At 36.9% G+C, this 18,317-nt stretch overlaps 2 protein-coding genes across 4 annotated transcripts in view; both read left to right on the forward strand.

The window, feature by feature from the left end:
* LOC134220845 (ras-related protein Rab-23) overlaps positions 1–18,317 on the forward strand; it is a 239,425-nt gene that overhangs the window by 561 nt on the left and 220,547 nt on the right. The window lies entirely within an intron of this gene.
* The window catches only part of LOC134220846 (protein yippee-like), a 385,579-nt gene that overhangs the window by 538 nt on the left and 366,724 nt on the right, over positions 1–18,317 (forward strand). The gene's annotated exons all lie outside the window — the stretch shown is intronic.

Genomic DNA, 18,317 nt, shown 5'->3' on the forward strand with positions numbered 1-18,317 from the left:
GCAAGAAAATTCCTTGCGGCCATTGAGTGTAATACCGAAGACTGGGGAGATCTGGATACACAATCACTTGTCACTATTAGGCAACGCAATATATTTATTGACACTTTTATAAGTAGGCTCCTTCATAATCAAAACTCTTGTTTTCTCCTCCTTCATGTCTTACTTGATATTCTCTCGATATCACAATTGAGGAAGAAAATGGGTTCCTAAATTGACTTTCGTTGCTACTAAAGGTCGAGGAACTTTCGGCATCTCCACGATTAGCTTATAATATAAGCTAGCTTAGCTAGCTAGCGATTGGCTTATAATATAAGCCTTATATGATGGCTTAGCTTAGCTTGATTGTCTGTATCAGGGTTTCGCTAGAACCAAATAAAGGTACATTGAACCAAATGAATAGGAAAAACTTCTTGTTCTCAACATAATTGAAGATCCTGTTCGTAATAGACGGCAAATTAATTGGAATGATAGTTAGTTGTGCGTTTGTTGAAGTCGGGCCTATTACGGACTTCAGAAGATACTGCGGCAAGGATGTTATCGATCATTTAGTAATTTGCGTTCGATCATTTAGTAATTTTTCAATAACTTATTCCAGAAGCTAAATTTCACTTCTAGTACGAAAGATTTTCTACAACTCTGCCTAATGGTTTGTTGTTAGAATTCAACTAATAACGGAGTTATAGGTAGCTAAAGCCGGAAGGGTACAATGGGCAAGGCATGTTGCAAGAATGCCGGACAGCAACCCTGCAAAGATGGTGATCGCTTCCGATCCGACAGGTACTAGACGGTTTCCAGAGCAGCGAGTGAGGTGGGCTGACCAGGTACAGATCGACTTGGCGATTTTTTTTTTTAAAATCAGCTAAAAGTATTGAAAAAATAGATCCTTGCTCTCGAAAGCCCTTTTACCACTTTTTGGCTCTATTTCAAAACAGAATAACACCGTAAAAAAAAAAATAAAAAAAAACTCCTCGGATTATTTATTTTATTTATTTATTATAGTATACATCAACAGGCTTGTTACTGCCCCAATGATATTTGATTTAAACACAAAAACAAGTAATTCAAGGACACAAACAAATCTCTCATAGTCAAGTGATTAACGTGAACAATACAAAACAAAAATAAAAAAAGCTATCACTAGTTCTGGACGTTGAAAACAGAAACGAATCTTCTTTTTAAAATTTCACGTGAGAGATGGAAGTCAAAAAATGATGCCACACGATTGAAATTTCGTTGCAAGCTAATTATTGCGCTTGCCAGTTCATAATTTGTCCTACGATACGGTGGTCGTAACAAAACATTATTTCGCAGCATTCGTGGCCTGACATTGAGATCGATGAGTTGGAGAATGGTCTCACAATCTGTTCTACCTTGGAGAACATCGGCGATGGTCAAAGCTCTGGAATCTTCGCACTCTGAGGGTTTCAAGTTCAATCAAGCGACATCGGCTCTCGTATCTGGGTCTGGGAAAAGGGTCTCTCCAAGGCAGCCTTCGAAGCTAGAGAGAATCTTTTGAAAATCCTCAAATTTACCCGAATTTTATTTTGTTGCCCCCTCAAAATATTATTTTTTGGCAAAAAGAGACAAAATAGCTTTTTAAATATTTGTATCGGCCTAATAAATAAAATTATACTTAGCGAAGTCCAAACGGAATACATCATCGGCGTGGAATTGATATTTTCCTTTGAGAGAAGTCCGATTGTTTGAATCACACGATCGCCTCACGGTCGATAGATCTATCCCCACCAGTGGATGGCAGATTATAAAACAGTTCTGCATAAAAACCTTACAGAAACGGTATAATAATTTGGCATATACAATTTTAGCAGTAATTATTGATTTTGAGTGTATTGCTTCTACGTGAAGTAAAACGATTTACAATGACATGGAAATGCTAATATCATCTTCCACTAGCCAGTGGAAATATATCAGCTTCCACACTGATATTCTTCCCTCCCATTTCATACTGAAGTTTGGCAGAAGGAAGGTCGTGCGATATATGTTATCACAAATATTGCCCTCCGCTCGCTTTCAAATCTACTTCTATAAAAACATTATTCACGCCTGCCGTATCCTAACGGAACTATCAATTCTATACTTTCGCCTATAATTCTATCATGAACATGTACGTCTAAGTTTGGTAGATGATATTAGCATTTCCATATCATTGTAAATTTTAGAAGATTTTAATACAATTGTTGAATTGAAATCTTACAGATTTGTATTATTTTAATAAAGTATCTCTATAAAAAATTACAGATTTATATATGCCAAGATTTTATTCAATAATTGTCAGATTTGTTTTTTGGGTGTATGGGTAAATTCTGCATTTGGCAATTAAAATATTATGTCCAATCCTCATTAACTTGAAAATTCCGGACTTCGGCTAAACCAGAAAAAAAATATTTGAAAAAATGTCAAGCACATACATTTTTGCTTTCTACATTTAGATAACCTCCATTTCCAAGAGGTATACCGGCCTTTTTATACCAATGCAAAGCTAGACGCACAACCTTGCTGCCAAAGAAGGAATTGGTTTGATTTCATCGATATGAAACACTTTATTGTCAATTTCGCAAAATTGGAATTTTTGAACATTTCAGTTTTGTGGTTCGGTTGTGGGCAGTGTTGTAAAATGTCATTTGCATTCGTTTGTATAATTTTCCCAGAACTTGTTTCAGAAGGTAGCTATCAATTCATGTTGTATGACGAACTTATAACGGTTAAATGGGCCTACAACTTTGTCTAACGAGACTTTGCTGTAAATATGTAATCTGGGGCGTGGGAGGCAAAATGTCATTCAAATGACATTATGTCAAATGACACGTGACATTTTGGAGAGTTTTCACTCTCCAGCCTTTGATGTTATACTTAGAGCAATGTACCCTTGGACAAAAATATAACCCTACTCAAGCGTTATGAGTACATTCAAAATTATGGAAGAAATTTTGCTTCTAAAGAAAGTTATGAGCAAATTAGTCAAATGACATGCAGATGACATTTTACAAGCCTGGTTGTGGGTACCATTGAAAATCCGGGTAATAATGAAGAATAACAAATAAAATCCACTCAGTTTCAAAGAAAAAGAGTATTTATTAGTTTTAATTGTCATGAAACAATAAAAAACCTAGAATAATCCACCTAGCAGTGATGATGCCTTTCTCATGCATTTAAGCAGGTAACGAAAACAATCACTTAAGGTCAAAAATAGCACTTTAGGAAGTTGGATTTGGAGACAATTTTATCGCACCATTTTATGACACTTTGAAAAAGGTAAAACAAAATTTTAGTGTTGATTTTTATGTAGAATTTTTTTTTATTTGTTCATAGTTCTAGTTTGGTATTCTGCACAAAACATCGTGTTTCGATAGCAAATGAATGTCAGACGCCAGAAGTATCTGCTTTCTGTCGAAAGATACGTGGGGATGCCCACAACCGAACCACCTCTCCTATGAGTAAACGGAATAAACACGTGGGTGTTTATCATCAATCGTCGCCATAGTTAATAACAACTTTTTTTTTTAATATAAATAAAAGGCATATGGGTGGTGTTGATCTGTCATGCGGAAGGTTTCTCTTCCTGCTCCTTGGAATATTTTTTGTCTTTATTTGAGAGTTTTTCAGTCCTAGGCTGGCACACCTCTTAGAACGAACGTGAAAACCGCAATAAAATTCGTGATAGTACCCAAAATTGTTTAATCCATACTAGGAACGCATGTACCAGTTGTGGCACTATTCTTAATTTTGGTTCCTATTATGGCAAAATTCATTGATTTCTTATCGGATTGGCCATAATGGGACCATTAGTGCGACAACTGCTGCAAAGAAGGACAAAAATTAAGCAAAATCATTTTTTACAATTATGGTTTGTTTGATATGGTTGGATTTGGTAAAGTTGTTATCGTTTCATATGAATATGGTTCACTGATCAGAAAACGATAGCCACAGCTGGTACATCTAGCCTAGTGAGCAATTTGCAACGAACGTAGAAATCAGAGCAACTTTTTTTTTATCTGCTTGCTGAACAAAATCACGAGCAATCGCGCCCTAATTACTTCCAAGATTAAATAAGATTGTCTGGACCATTCAAAATTGAATAACTAAATAAAATAAAATCATCTTTGAAAATTTCCTAAAATTTTCTGTCGTCAGTTCCATCAAAGCATTATAATTAAAAATAACTACAACATAGATAATATTTAACAACCCAATGAAAAACAATGTTTTTAACATATATTCCACACACAAAGCAAATGAACCGTTTGTTTTAGCAACTGCATACGTAACATTTTTGACCAAAATTAGATTTTTATATATTATGAATCATTTTCCAAAAATACGTATTCTGGCAAAAAATACAAAAAAATGCTTCAGGAATGTATGTTTTTTTTCGTTTGTTTTAGTAACTACATATATGTGCACGCACTTTTAAGAGTAATTATGGAGTACTGTTAACAGTTTTTGCACTGGACTGGAAGTGCCCCAGGATGTTGAGTTTTGCCAAAAACTATCCAGCTTTTTACGCGACGGTGCCATAATGCTTTGAATAACCCCTTTTGACACATGCTGTGTCCACTATAATTTGTTTATGGATCAATCTTAGCAATCGATGATTCGACAGAATTTTCAATGAAAATTGAAAACATGAATCTGTCATAATTTTGCTAGCAGTTTGAAAATGCTCCTGAGTGGTTTGATATTTTTATCAATTATTTCTTTATGAAGTATATTTCTTAAGCAAAAACGTAAAAATTGAAAGGGATTTCAAAATTTTCTTCAGTGGAAGCTAGATAGCAAAGGTGAGCATGTTTTGAGACACTAATGGACTACTAATATGCATGTACACTACCCGCCAAAAGTATGGACGCGACAAAATAAGTATTGCAAAACATGATTTGAATATTGCAACACTCCGAAAAGTTTAGCATCACTCCGGAACTAACATATTCGTGAAGATTTATCGTCGGATCCATTACATTTAGAATGGTGGAACCTTCTACAAAATTTATCACGGCGATAAGTGCATTGCGAAAGAGGACAATTTAGCTCTTTGGAGTGCCCTGGCCACCAGGTAGACCGCGGATTATCCGGATTCTGAACCACGTGTGAAGTCACCGCTTAACACGTCTATTCATTCTAGCGACATGCCAAATGTTCATCATCTTTCGTAATCGCAATATGACAGAAAAATCAATGCTGATTGACGCTTGCTTGACCCTTGGCGTCCTCCCAGTGGTCCTCCGGGAGTTTCGGAACATCCGGTAAAGTGGTTAAATTTTGAAATTCGTCACAGAAAGCTGCGACTTTTTCAAAGCCGATTGTGGCAGAATTATCAGAGCAAAATCAATGCAAGCATCACTCATTGACCCCAGATGGCCTCCCAGTGGTCCTCCGCAAATTCCGGAACATCCGATGAAGTAGTCAATTTTTAAAATTCTCTCCAGGAAGCTGCGACTTTTTCTAAACGGTTTGAGGGAGCATTGCCAGAGAAAAATCAATGCAAGCATCACTAATTGATCCCAAGTGGCCTCGTATTGTTCCTCCGGAAGATCCGGGAAATCCGGTGAAGTGGCCAATTCTTGAATCTCGTCCTAAAAAGCTGCGACTTTTTCTAAGCCGATTGTGGTAAAATTGTAGGAATTCCTCCGGGAGTCCTTCTAGGAATTCTTGCGGAAGACTTTCCAGGAATTCCTTCGGAAGACCTTCCAGGAATTCCTTCGGAAGACCTCCCAGGAATTCCAGGAATTCATTCGGAAGGTCCTCCAGGAATTCCTTCGGAAGTTCCTCCAGGAATTCCTTCGGAAGTTCCTCCAGGAATTCCTTCGGAAGTTCCTCCAGGAATTCCTTCGGAAGTTCCTCCAGGAATTCCTTCGGAAGTTCCTCCAGAAATTTCTTCGGAAGTTCCTCCAGAAATTCCTTCCGGAGTTCCTCCAGGAATTTCTTCGGAAGTTCCTCCAGGAATTCCTTCGGAAGTTACTCCAGAAATTCCTTCGGAAGTTCCTCCAGGAATTCCTTCGGAACATCCTCCAGGAATTCCTTCGGAAGTTCCTTCAGGAATTCCTTCGGAAGTTTCTCCAGGAATTCCTTCGGAAGATCCTCCAGGAATTCCTTCGGAAGTTCCTCCAGGAATTCCTTCGGAAGTTCCTCCAGGAATTCCTTCGGAAGTTCCTCCAGGAATTCCTTCGGAAGTTCCTCCAGGAATTCATTCGGAAGTTCCTCCAGGAATTCCTTCGGAAGTTCTTCCAGAAATTCCTCAGGAAGCTCCTCCAGAAATTCATTCGGAAGTTCCTCCAGAAATTCTTTCCAGTTCCTCTAGGAATTCCTCAAGAAGTTCCTCTAGGAATTCCTAAGAAGTTCCTCTAGGAATTCCTCCAGAAGTCCCTCCGAATTCCTCCGGAAAATTCCTTAAGAAGTTCCTCCATGAACTACTCAAGAATTTCCTCCAGGAATACCTCCGGGAGTTTTTCAGGAAGTGTACCGGAAGTTTCTCCAGGAATTCCTCCAAATGTTTTTCCGTCCGTTCTTCCAAGAAATCCCCTTGAAATTTTTTGCAGGAATTCCTCCGGAAATTCCACTGGAGTCCGAAAATTCCACTAGGACCTACTCCAGCAATCCCCCAAAATCTCTACATAAATTACTTTGAGAACTATACAGAAATTTCCTCTGAATTCGTTTCTAAATACACATGGAATTCTTTTAAGCCCACCTATCTACGATATTTTTTCCTGAAATTTCGCATTCCGCATTCCCCCAGAAAACCGTTTGGAGATTTTTTAGAAGTTCTTTCAGGAATTCCCCAGAAAACCGTTCACAATTTATTTTCAGGAAATACTCTTGCAATAGTATAAAGAAGTTAACCTGAAAATACTAAACCGTCTAAGACGAATTAAGTACTGTCCATTTAATTCCACCAGTTAATTTTCGTTATCTTTGCAGATACGTATTTCGACCACAACTGTGTGGTCGTCTTCAGTGTCTTGTACTTGACTCGACTTTCATTCCACTAAAAGAGCTTAATATATTTTTCTGAAAATACTCCCAGAAATGCTCCCACTTTTTCTTCCACAAGGAGGGGCTTGTATTCCACAAGGAATTCTGCCAAAAAATGACCAGGAATTTCTGCGGAAATTACGTGGAGAATTGTTCCAGATATCCCTTTATAGATTCGTTTCGAAATTCCCCTAAAAATTTCTCAAGGTATTCTCAAGAAAAATCCAGGAATAGCTCCGGGAAATTCCCCTTCCAGAAAGATTTTACGATAGAATTTTTATGCGAATATCTGAAGGAGTTCCTAAAAGAATTCATAACGAAATTCCTGAAGGATTTTTGTAACAACGTTCTTAAGAAATTCTCGAAGATATTCCTGATTTGAATCTGAAGAAATTTTTACAAAATTGTTTGAAATAATTTTGGGTGATTCCGATTTATAAACTATATCGGAAATGAGATTATATTCTGCATCATTAGAAGTGGAAAAATGTCATATGAACATGGTGAAAATATGTATTTCTGACAGGAGTTAGACGAAACTGGAAAACTGAACTTGACTTTACTGTTAATGCTCTTTTGGAAAAAAGTTCGAAATCCATAATCCTACTGCCTACAATAGCCATCGGCGTTGTAAAAAATATTTGGACGTGGTAAATTTTCATACAATTCATTTTGATGGTGACGGCGCACAGGTCTATTCCTGAGGACCACTCAGTGAAATTTTGCTTTCATATTGCTACATCTAACTTACGAGGGAGGATTACTAAGACGAATTTAAAAAAATGGACCACTTCACCGAATGTTCCAGAACTTCTAGAGGACCATCCGAGGAGAACGACTGGTTGTTATATTGAATTAGCTCTGACATTTTTACAACAAGCGATTTTCAGAATGTTGCAGCTTTCTGAGTTGAATTACAGAAATTTACCACTTCTCCGGATATTCTAAAGCTCCCGGAGGATTACTAGGTGGCCACCAGGCGTCAATGGGAGATGCTCGCATTGATTTAACTCTGGCATTACTATTACAGTCAAACCTCTATGAGTTGATGTTCTATGACTCGATGTCGACTCATGGAGGCAAAATATGCCATATTGAAAAAAATATTCTGGGTTACTGTGAAAGTCCCTTCAAACAGATTTTCAATGATTCTCTATTCCACGTCTCGATATTTAAACGAGTCTTCATTATCGACTCATTGAGGTTTGCCTGTACAAACGGTATAGGAAAAATCGCTGTTTTCTGGGATGCATTATAAAACCATTAAATATGACCACTTCACTGGATTATCCACTGGTCAATGAGTGGTGCTTGCATTGATTTTGCTCTCACAATGCTACCACAGACGTTTTAGAAAAACTCGCAGCTTGCTGGGACGTAATTTAAAAATTGACCACTTTACCGGATGTTCCGGATCTTCCGGAAGAACACTGGGAGACCACTTAAGGTCAATTAGTGATGCTTGCTCTGATTTTTCTCTGACAATGCTTCCACAAACCGTTTAGAAAAAATCGCAGCTTTCTGGGACGAATTTAAATAATTGGCCACTTTACCGAATGTTCCGGATGTTCCGGATCTTCCGAAGGAATACTGGGAGACCACCTGGGGTCAATTAGTGATGCTTGGATTGATTTTTCCCTGACAATGCTTCCACCAATCGTTTAGAAAAAATCGCAGCGATTTGGGACGAATTTAAATAATTGACCACTTTACCGAATATTCTGGATCTTCCGGAGGAATACTGGGAGACCACCTGGGGTCAATTAGTGATGCTTTCATTGATTTTTCTCTCACAATGCCTCCACAAACCGTTTAGAAAAAATCGCAGCTTTCTGGGACGAATATTAATAATTGACCACTTTACCGGATGTTCCGGAACTCCCGGAGAATCAGTGGGAGGCTACCACTAACTGGTCAAGCAAACGTCAGTCAGCATTGATTTTCCTGTCATATTGCGATTACGAAAGATGATGAAAACCGCATCTCGCTGGAATGAATGCATTTATTAAATTGTGACTTCACACGTGTTCCAGAATCCGGAGCATCCGGATGTCCACCCGGTGGCCAAGGCACCCAGGGAGCTAAATTGACGTCCGGCCTAATGCACTTATCGTCGTGAACAATTTTGTTGAAGGTCCCATTATTCTAAATGGAAAAGATCCGATGGGAATATGGGAGTTCTGAAGTGATGCTAAACTTTTTTGGGGGTGTTGCAATATTCAAAGTAGGTGTTGCAATACTTATTTTTGCGCTTCCATACTTTTGGCGGGTAGTGTATGAGTGCGTATGTGTTCAAATTCTGAAATTAACTACCACATAAATCTCACTCATTTTTTAAGGTATTAATCAAGTTTAGTTTTTACCAAATTAGGCATCCATAAGGCAAAACATATGTTATTATTGAACGCTATTGAGTTTCGCTCATATCTATGACAGATTTAATTAGTTCTGGATTAATTAATATCGAGGTGTCTGGAAATTACGAGTACATATAATATATGCAAGAAGCGTTACGATAGTTACTAACCATGTCACAATAACTATTCAATCTGACGAGCGCCTTATAGATAGGCAGCATGACATACAGCGCGTTGTCATTCGTTTATATGACATCCGCCTTTGGGTAGGCAATTATTTTGTCAGTTTCACGGTAAATCGCAGTGGGAAGCTGCTTAGTTTTATCTCGTTTTAAATACTGGAGTCTGGAAAAATTTCCTTATAACTAAGGAAGGGTCAAAATCTCACTGTAGGTGGATTAATCTGGGGTTTTTTAGGTATCTAAATGGAGACGAGCCAGCCTCGGGCTGAAAGTCTCCTTAATAAAGACACAAAAAAAAGGTAGGGGAAAAGACGGCTTTGGCAGGTTTTGTTCTATTATTGGCAGGGGGGTTTTTGTCGGCCAAATTTTATAAAATTTGGCCACATTATTCTTTGATATGCAAAGAATGTTTAGGCCAAATTTTAGCCTAGTCAGTCATAAAAAACCCCCCTGCCAATAATAGAACAAAACCTGCCAAAACCGTCATTCTCCCTATCTAAATGAATATGAGGTGATGCACGCTTTTGAGGTGCTGAAAAGCTAATCCAAATGGACGTGTTATTAGGCATGCGGTACTCGCAGTAAATTGCTTTTCAAACATACAATTGTCATTGGTGTCGGTGGAGATTTTTTTCAAAGGAGATACTTTGTTCTGATGGGTTGCAACCTAAATTATCCCCAAAAGATTTCACAAAGCCTAAGGTCACCAAACTGGTTGATGGATTTCTAAAATGATTTTAATTACATTGTTTATTAAAATCGATCAAAAAAATAAAAACCCACACGGATCTTTACCAGCTTTTTCCTAAAAATAAAGACAAAAAATTTGTTTTAGCATTATGGAACTTCTAATCCACCTATCGGTAGTTCGATTTTTAAATTATTTTATTGCACGAAAAAGTCGTATATCGGAGCAATAGATAATAGATTCTTCATCGGGAAACCAGACATTGCGGAACGTACCAAAAGTAATGCCATGTTCATAAAAACCAATTTTGATTGGTGGTGCGAATCGCGAACATCAATGACAGGGTTCGTTCTTGATCCTTCGTGGAACCATCAATACAGTTTCCACCATTCGGTGCGCTGAATACTGATTACAGCTTGGAAACCATCGTAGTCTTCTGCTGCTCGTGAGTGCTTTCTATAGGAACAAATATTTTATAGTTCATATTTTAGTCTCGCCGAGGAACTCGCATACAAGTTGTGTTTCTACGTGAGATGTTGCATGTATTAACGGAACCCTAAAATGTAGAAAATTAATATGCAAAACTTGTAAACTACAAATTTACCATTGATTAGTAATATAAACATTTGCAAATTATTGACAGATGTAAAAACAAGTACATATACAAAGGCTACTTCGATTGTATCTATAAAATCTGTACACAGCATCTGTCATAGCTGAATCACCCCTTATCGAATTTATGGCTAACGTAAAAAGCTGGATTGATCTGCATCGAGGAAATCAAAAGATTCGGTGCCAATTTGTTAACAAACAGTTTTTTGTTGTTTTCTCGAAATTGTGTAAAATGGATATATGCAGTTTCTCAAACAAATGATTCAAATGTCACTGCGAGTTCAATGCTGAAACGCGACGCTGGACACAACAATTATGGTTCTTAATAACGAGAAAAAGGATTTTTTTTAAATTAGTTTTTTGTCCACCGGTTTCGGACTTGATGCTGCCCACCTACACTGCCGTGAATCGCATATCTGTCCCATCTTTTCTGGGTTTCCTATTCATATGGGACAAATATGCGATTCACGCAGTACAGGGCGTGGTCTAACTGGTTACAAAGAGGGACGATCACATGTTTGTACTTGGTACAGTACACGTCGAAAAGAGATAGCTTCACATTATTATTTTTTTGTTTCAAGTGGACGAGGGAAGATTATATTGACGTTTCATTTTCATTCATTAGCGGCTGTTCGGCAGTGGCAATGTATAGAGATTCCTAAGCGTTTATTGCTGTTCTGGAGACAACTTTCCTCTTTACGGTTCAATTTTTAAACTACCGCAGCTGTCACTTCATACTTTCTCTCTGCTGTTTGGCATGGCATTCTACGATGACAACGCCAAATATCAGATTTTTGTTTCAGTGTATTGAAGATTTTCAGGCTTGCGGTAAAACTTTGACAGCTGCGGAAGTACTTTACGGAATCCGCAAAATGGAAAGCTTTGAAAAAATCCGCAATAATTGGGAATACTTCCCTACGCACTTTTTTAACTTTGCCTGCTCCCAATCTATAGCGTGGTCAAGTTCGACAGTGTACACTTCCACGAGTCGTGGTCATTTTCCACCGCGTTTCTATGCTCCTTTAGGTGAACCTTGAATTTCCGGCGCGTTTGGCCAATGTACACTTCATGGAAATTTTTACAGGGCATTTCGTTGAAGCCTAACATGTCTTTCAAGGCACATGAGCAATCTTTTAAGGTATTCCCACTTTTATAGACTGCTTAAAAATCCATGTTCTTTGAGAATATTCTGAATAGTGATTGGTACCTTCGGGTAGAAAGGTATGCTTATCCTTCGAACCTCCTTCTTCTCTGGTTGAAGTGTAGTGGCGTTTTGACGGTGTTTTTTTCCTTTATGTGTCCTAAGAATTTTTCGAACAAAATTTTCATCATAACCGTTCAGACGAGCTTGGTGGGCTAGTGGCTACCGCTTCTGCCTTATAAGCAGGAGGTCATGTGTTCAATTCCAGGCTCGTCCCTCTCAAAAAATAGTGACAGCAGGGACTTTGTCCAAAGGCTTGACGACCCCTCCCCATAGCCACTGCGAGTTAGGGGGCCTGCCTAGGATGTGGTGGGGTTTGTCGGGCATGTCGCATGTGTCTATAAGCAGGTGAGCAATCTGATAAATAATATTGGATCAGTTTAATAATGCATGGAGGAAAATTAAAAATCATAAATTTTAAAATCAAACATTCAAGCCCACTGTTAAATGTTTTCTCTATACCAAGAAGAGCAACTCCAGTCGGTCGAATATACTTCAGATTTGTTAAGTCGAATTAACTTACATTGAGACACATCAAACTTCATGATTTTTCAGATAAGTAAAATAAAGGACACAGATCATCTAGCCTTTTTGGATGTTTACAGCGACGCTAAAAAACATTGTACCAGATTTATAGTCCGAGAAAAAGGATTTTTTTTACTCGTGTACTGCCGTTCTACGCATAATTGTCCCATGTACATAGGAAATCCCAGCAAACATGGGACAAATATGCGTATGACGGCAGTGTAGGCGTTCATTTGAAATGTACGAACGGAAGCACCAACTGCAGGGCCTGCGCGATAGTAGCAAACCAACCGAACGCAAGCCTGGGCTTATCTACAATGTCTAAGCGAATATCAACAAGCAAGGAGATCTGTATATACAAGAACCCTGCTGCCGATCGGACGAATGCTAGGATAGGAGGGTCGAGTATTGTCAGATTTTCTGGATATGATACACTGCGCGGCGTTTGTAGTGTTCCCAAATGGGTACTTGCACAAAACTTCACGCGGCGAATGACTGTCGAAAGGCACGGCCGCGCCAAACGATACATCGCAATGATATTCACCCATAAGAATCAAGTAACCGGGGTGCAGAAAGCGCGGCGGTACCTTTCATGAAGGGTTCGCCGCGTGCAATTTTGAGAAAATCAGGCAATAGTGCTGCTTTTGTCGCACGCACGCGATGTTACCAATTAGGTAAAAAAAAAGTAGCTGAACCTCGTGATAAAGTCAGCGTCGTGAATCATTGTCCAAGTAGGATCTGTGACTGCCTAGTGCCTAGTCCTCCTCCCGTCGGGACATCGTTTTATGCTGAATGTCTTCAAGATCCGTGAAGGAGGAAGCCCGATCAGGAGCTGCAGCTTTTGAAATTGGGTTACCAAGTTTGATTATATTCATCCCACCATTTGATGCATCGGGTGATCCACAATGATCCGGAATCGGTTCGATCCTTTGAAAAACATGGGTTACTCAATCTTGTTGAGAAATTAAGCAGCTATCTACGTCGTTTGTTTCGGGTTAATATAGCCATGTACCAATGTCACTGCTAGTGTTTTGATTAGAATAGAGCTGTTCAAAACTCGTAATTAGCTGCTCCATTAAGCTTGCCTTCCGAAAGCTTCCCCGTTCCATCTAATACTGACCTCTTTTCGGAGACACAAGATGACACTTCCGAAGGTAACCAATAAATCAAGATGTTCTGCAAACATTTTCATTTGTACAGATTTGCCTTGCAAAATCATGAAGTTCGATGTGTCGCACGCTGGGGTATAGAAGCACAAAAACTTTACCACTTTTCAGGATGTCTAGTGTCCAATGTTTGCGACTGCTCTTCAAATGTTGCGAAATGTCTATTGCATTTGTGGCTTCTATTGTATCTGTTTTTATTTGTTACCACCGACTCGAAAGTATTAAAACTATTCTACAGACTGCACCTTAAGTTAGGATTGTGATTTGGATGTGCCTAGATCCTCAGCAATTTTTTCATTGTGTTTGTCTTGCAAAATCACAAAGTTTGATGTGTCGCAAGCTGGGTTTTAGAGCCATTTAAAAAGTGACCACTTCCCTGAGGGCACCAGGTTTTCAGGGAACCTTCGGAAATGGCCGAAGTGGCCACGGTCACATTGTCAGCTACAGGCAAATCTTAACCCAACGATTACCTTCCCCAATATCCAACTCCGTGGTACTTATGAGAGTGTCGCTGGGTCGGGGGCCTCTCGTTAACTGAGTACTACATCAACACTTCTTTCCCCTCCCAAGCTACGGTGAAGATGGGCGTGGCTAGGAGTAGTGATCCTCATGCTTTTGTGATTTTTATCCTAGATTGAAATTAAGAACCACACCCACCTTGATTTCTGATAGCAATCTGAATAAGGATTTCAAAAGAAAAACATGAGTATCACTAGTGTCCAATCTACGAAGTACACCGTAACTATGCTATGCTAACATCCGGAAATGGCCGAAGTGCCCAGATGCTCTACAAAACTCTTATATTGTATTTGTGTTGCAAAATCATGAAGTTTGTTGTGCTGTAAGCTGGGTTCCAAAACCATTTAAAAAGTGAGCCTGGAAGACCCAAACTCCCGGAACATCTTTAACCGGGTTTTGGAGTATTTCAAAATAAAGAATAAATACGATTGCATCATTATTGTGAGCATTTACTACTAGTTTTCTACGATTAAATGGAAGTTGACCTATTTTTGACCCCATTTGACCTAGGAGAACTCCTGAATAAAACCATCCCCATGGACCCAGTCACCAGATCAATACATCTACACATAAATATACCGTATAATGCATCTTTCTTTCAAATTCCATGCAAATTGGTTGAAAAATAAGCGAACGGTGAATTTTATAATTTGAAATCGTAGCCTGGATCGATACGGGTTAATAACAACGACGTAGTATGTGGATAATGACTAAAATAAAAACTCTCCCTAAAAACCCATAATAATCCACTTAGCGGTGATGTTCCTTTTCTCGTGTATTATAAAACAAGAAAACACATAAGAGTAGCGAAAAAGCACATAAGAGAGGTCAAAATTGCAATTTTGGGAGATAGTTTCAGTTATTTCCATCATTTGAATCATTTGTTTGAGAAACTGCATATATCCATTTTACACAATTTCGAGAAAAGAACAAAAAAACTACAATGATATGGAAATGCTAATATCATCTTCCAAACTCAGACGTACATGTTCATGATAGAATTAGAGGCGAAAGTATAGAAGTTTGAAGAATGTTTTTATAGAAGTCGATTTGAAAGCGAGCGGAGGGCAATATTTGGGGAAGAATATCAGTGTGGAAGCTGATATATCTCCACTGGCCATTTCCATATCATCGTAAATCGTTTAACTTCACGTAGAAGTAATACACTCAAATCATCAATTAGTGAACAAAAAACTGTTTTTGAACAAATTGGAACTGAATCTTTCGATTTCTTCGATACAGATCAATAGTTTTGGCAAAACTGAACACCCTGGGGCCCTTCCAATGCAAAAACTGTAAGCAATACTCCATAATTGCTCTTCGTGGACGTGGGTGGACATATGCACGAAAAAAATTCATACATTCACGATCAAAATTTTTTTTTTCGTAATCAGAATATATAAAAATCTCGTTTTGGCCAAAAATGTTACATATGTAGTTTCTCAAACATTTTTTTTGCCAATTTATTTTTGTTTTGTGGAAATTCTCAATCGTCTATACATATTTATTAATTTCTCATACCCTGATTTACAATTCTTTTTAAACAAAATTTCTAATTCTTAATGGAAATTTCATTTTGCTGCTGTATATAATTGATATTCGAGACTTTGTCATAGGTGTCAGGAATGATTTTTGGAGCAAAACCCCGGTAATAGATCTATTTAAAATAATCAAATACAAGGACTCTCGTCCCCAACTAACTCGTACGTAGATGGTCTTGGGCACAATGCAATGTCGGGCTCGTTCATCTCCTTCTTCGTATCTTCCTGTTTATTCCGCCAAAAAATGTCTGCTCACAAGAAAAACATATCCCAGAGATTGACTCTACAGGACCTTTACGTCTAGTTTTATGCCAACTACACTCAATATGTTTATTTCCCCAGGCGATCATAACTGTATCATAACGGCGATCAAACTCAATATTATTGTAGCTATAGTTTGTCATCCAGTCGAACCATTTCGGCGAAATGGTACTGGTAGGTCTGTAGAACGAACACAGTCATCGAACCGCAGTCCCACAAAACAACCATCGCATCTCGCATCGCACGGTCCCAGACAGCAGTCTCACCAGCAGATATGTGTACCGACAGATGGGAGGTAGACTAAGGGAGGCTTGCGTCCGAGCTCTATGTGGGATGGAAATTGTGTGAATGTCGTGCAAATTTGGAGCTCGGGACATGCGCACTCCATTTGTTATTATTATGGTGTGCTGCTTCTTTATATTATCTTATCGGGAAGGGATGGGGCTTGTTTGGGGCCTAAACTTTGGGGTTTTACGTATAGGATCAATCGATTTTTCGTCTCCAACAGTATCGGCTCCGTTCCAACTGCTTACGGCTTCCCGGTGGTAGTCATAGCGATATATCTATATCGCATATTATGAACACAGATATTACAGAGTATGATGTGTGTGGTGGGCTGTGTTTAGTCTAATATCCAGCAGAAGAATATTGAGAATGTATGCGAGTCTCCCAGCTGTTTTATGTTTTCGTTCGTGGGGTGGTGCGACAAAACTGGAATTCACAGTAATTAGGAATAATTATTGATTTATTTTATCTCAATATTCCAATATGTCGGCACCGTCAACTTATATGCGTTTCAAAGTAACATTCAAGTGATAATAAGCCAATACAATGCGTATTTTTTGGCTGGGAAACCAGAAGTTTGTATGACAGGTTCGCAGAACTATGCAAGGGAAGATTGCAATAATCTTGACAATATGTAAGAGAAATAAGTATTTTCATTCAGAATAAACAATAAACAATAAACAATAAACAATAAACAATAAACAATAAACAATAAACAATAAACAATAAACAATAAACAATAAACAATAAACAATAAACAATAAAACAATAAAACAATAAAACAATAAAACAATAAAACAATAAAACAATAAAACAATAAAACAATAAAACAATAAAACAATAAAACAATAAAACAATAAAACAATAAAACAATAAAACAATAAAACAATAAAACAATAAAACAATAAAACAATAAAACAATAAAACAATAAAACAATAAAACAATAAAACAATAAAACAATAAAACAATAAAACAATAAAACAATAAAACAATAAAACAATAAAACAATAAAACAATAAAACAATAAAACAATAAAACAATAAAACAATAAAACAATAAAACAATAAAACAATAAAACAATAAAACAATAAAACAATAAAACAATAAAACAATAAAACAATAAAACAATAAAACAATAAAACAATAAAACAATAAAACAATAATAACAATAAAACAATAAAACAATACAAAAAATAAAAAATAAAACAATAAACCAATAAAATAATCACACAATAAAACAATAAAACAATAAAACAATAAAACAATAAAACAATAAAACAATAAAACAATAAAACAATAAAAAATAAAACAATAAAACAATAAAACAATAAAACAATAAAACAATAAAACAATAAAACAATAAAACAATAAAACAATAAAACAATAAAACAATAAAACAATAAAACAATAAAACAATAAAACAATAAAACAATAAAACAATAAAACAATAAAACAATAAAACAATAAAACAATAAAACAATAAAACAATAAAACAATAAAACAATAAAACAATAAAACAATAAAACAATAAAACAATAAAACAATAAAACAATAAAACAATAAAACAATAAAACAATAAAACAATAAAACAATAAAACAATAAAAAAATAAAACAATAAAACAATAAAACAATAAAACAATAAAACAATAAAACAATAAAACAATAAAACAATAAAACAATAAAACAATAAAACAATAAAACAATAAAACAATAAAACAATAAAACAATAAAACAATAAAACAATAAAACAATAAAACAATTCGCGTTTGAATGTCCACAATTCAAATCAAGTGGAAAATATTGCTACCTACTATGCATGATTTCTCAACTCAAGTAATAGAAACGTGATCTTTTGAGCATGTCGCATTGATGTCCTTTCTAGGGAACATTTTCATGAATCGTTAAATTTTGAAGTAAAATGAAACATAAAAAAACAGCTCAAATCCTCAAACATGGTTCATATGAATTATAAATTAATATTTTTGGGT

This window comes from Armigeres subalbatus, chromosome 3 (assembly GCF_024139115.2).
Source record: "Armigeres subalbatus isolate Guangzhou_Male chromosome 3, GZ_Asu_2, whole genome shotgun sequence".
Lineage (NCBI taxonomy): Eukaryota > Metazoa > Arthropoda > Insecta > Diptera > Culicidae > Armigeres > Armigeres subalbatus.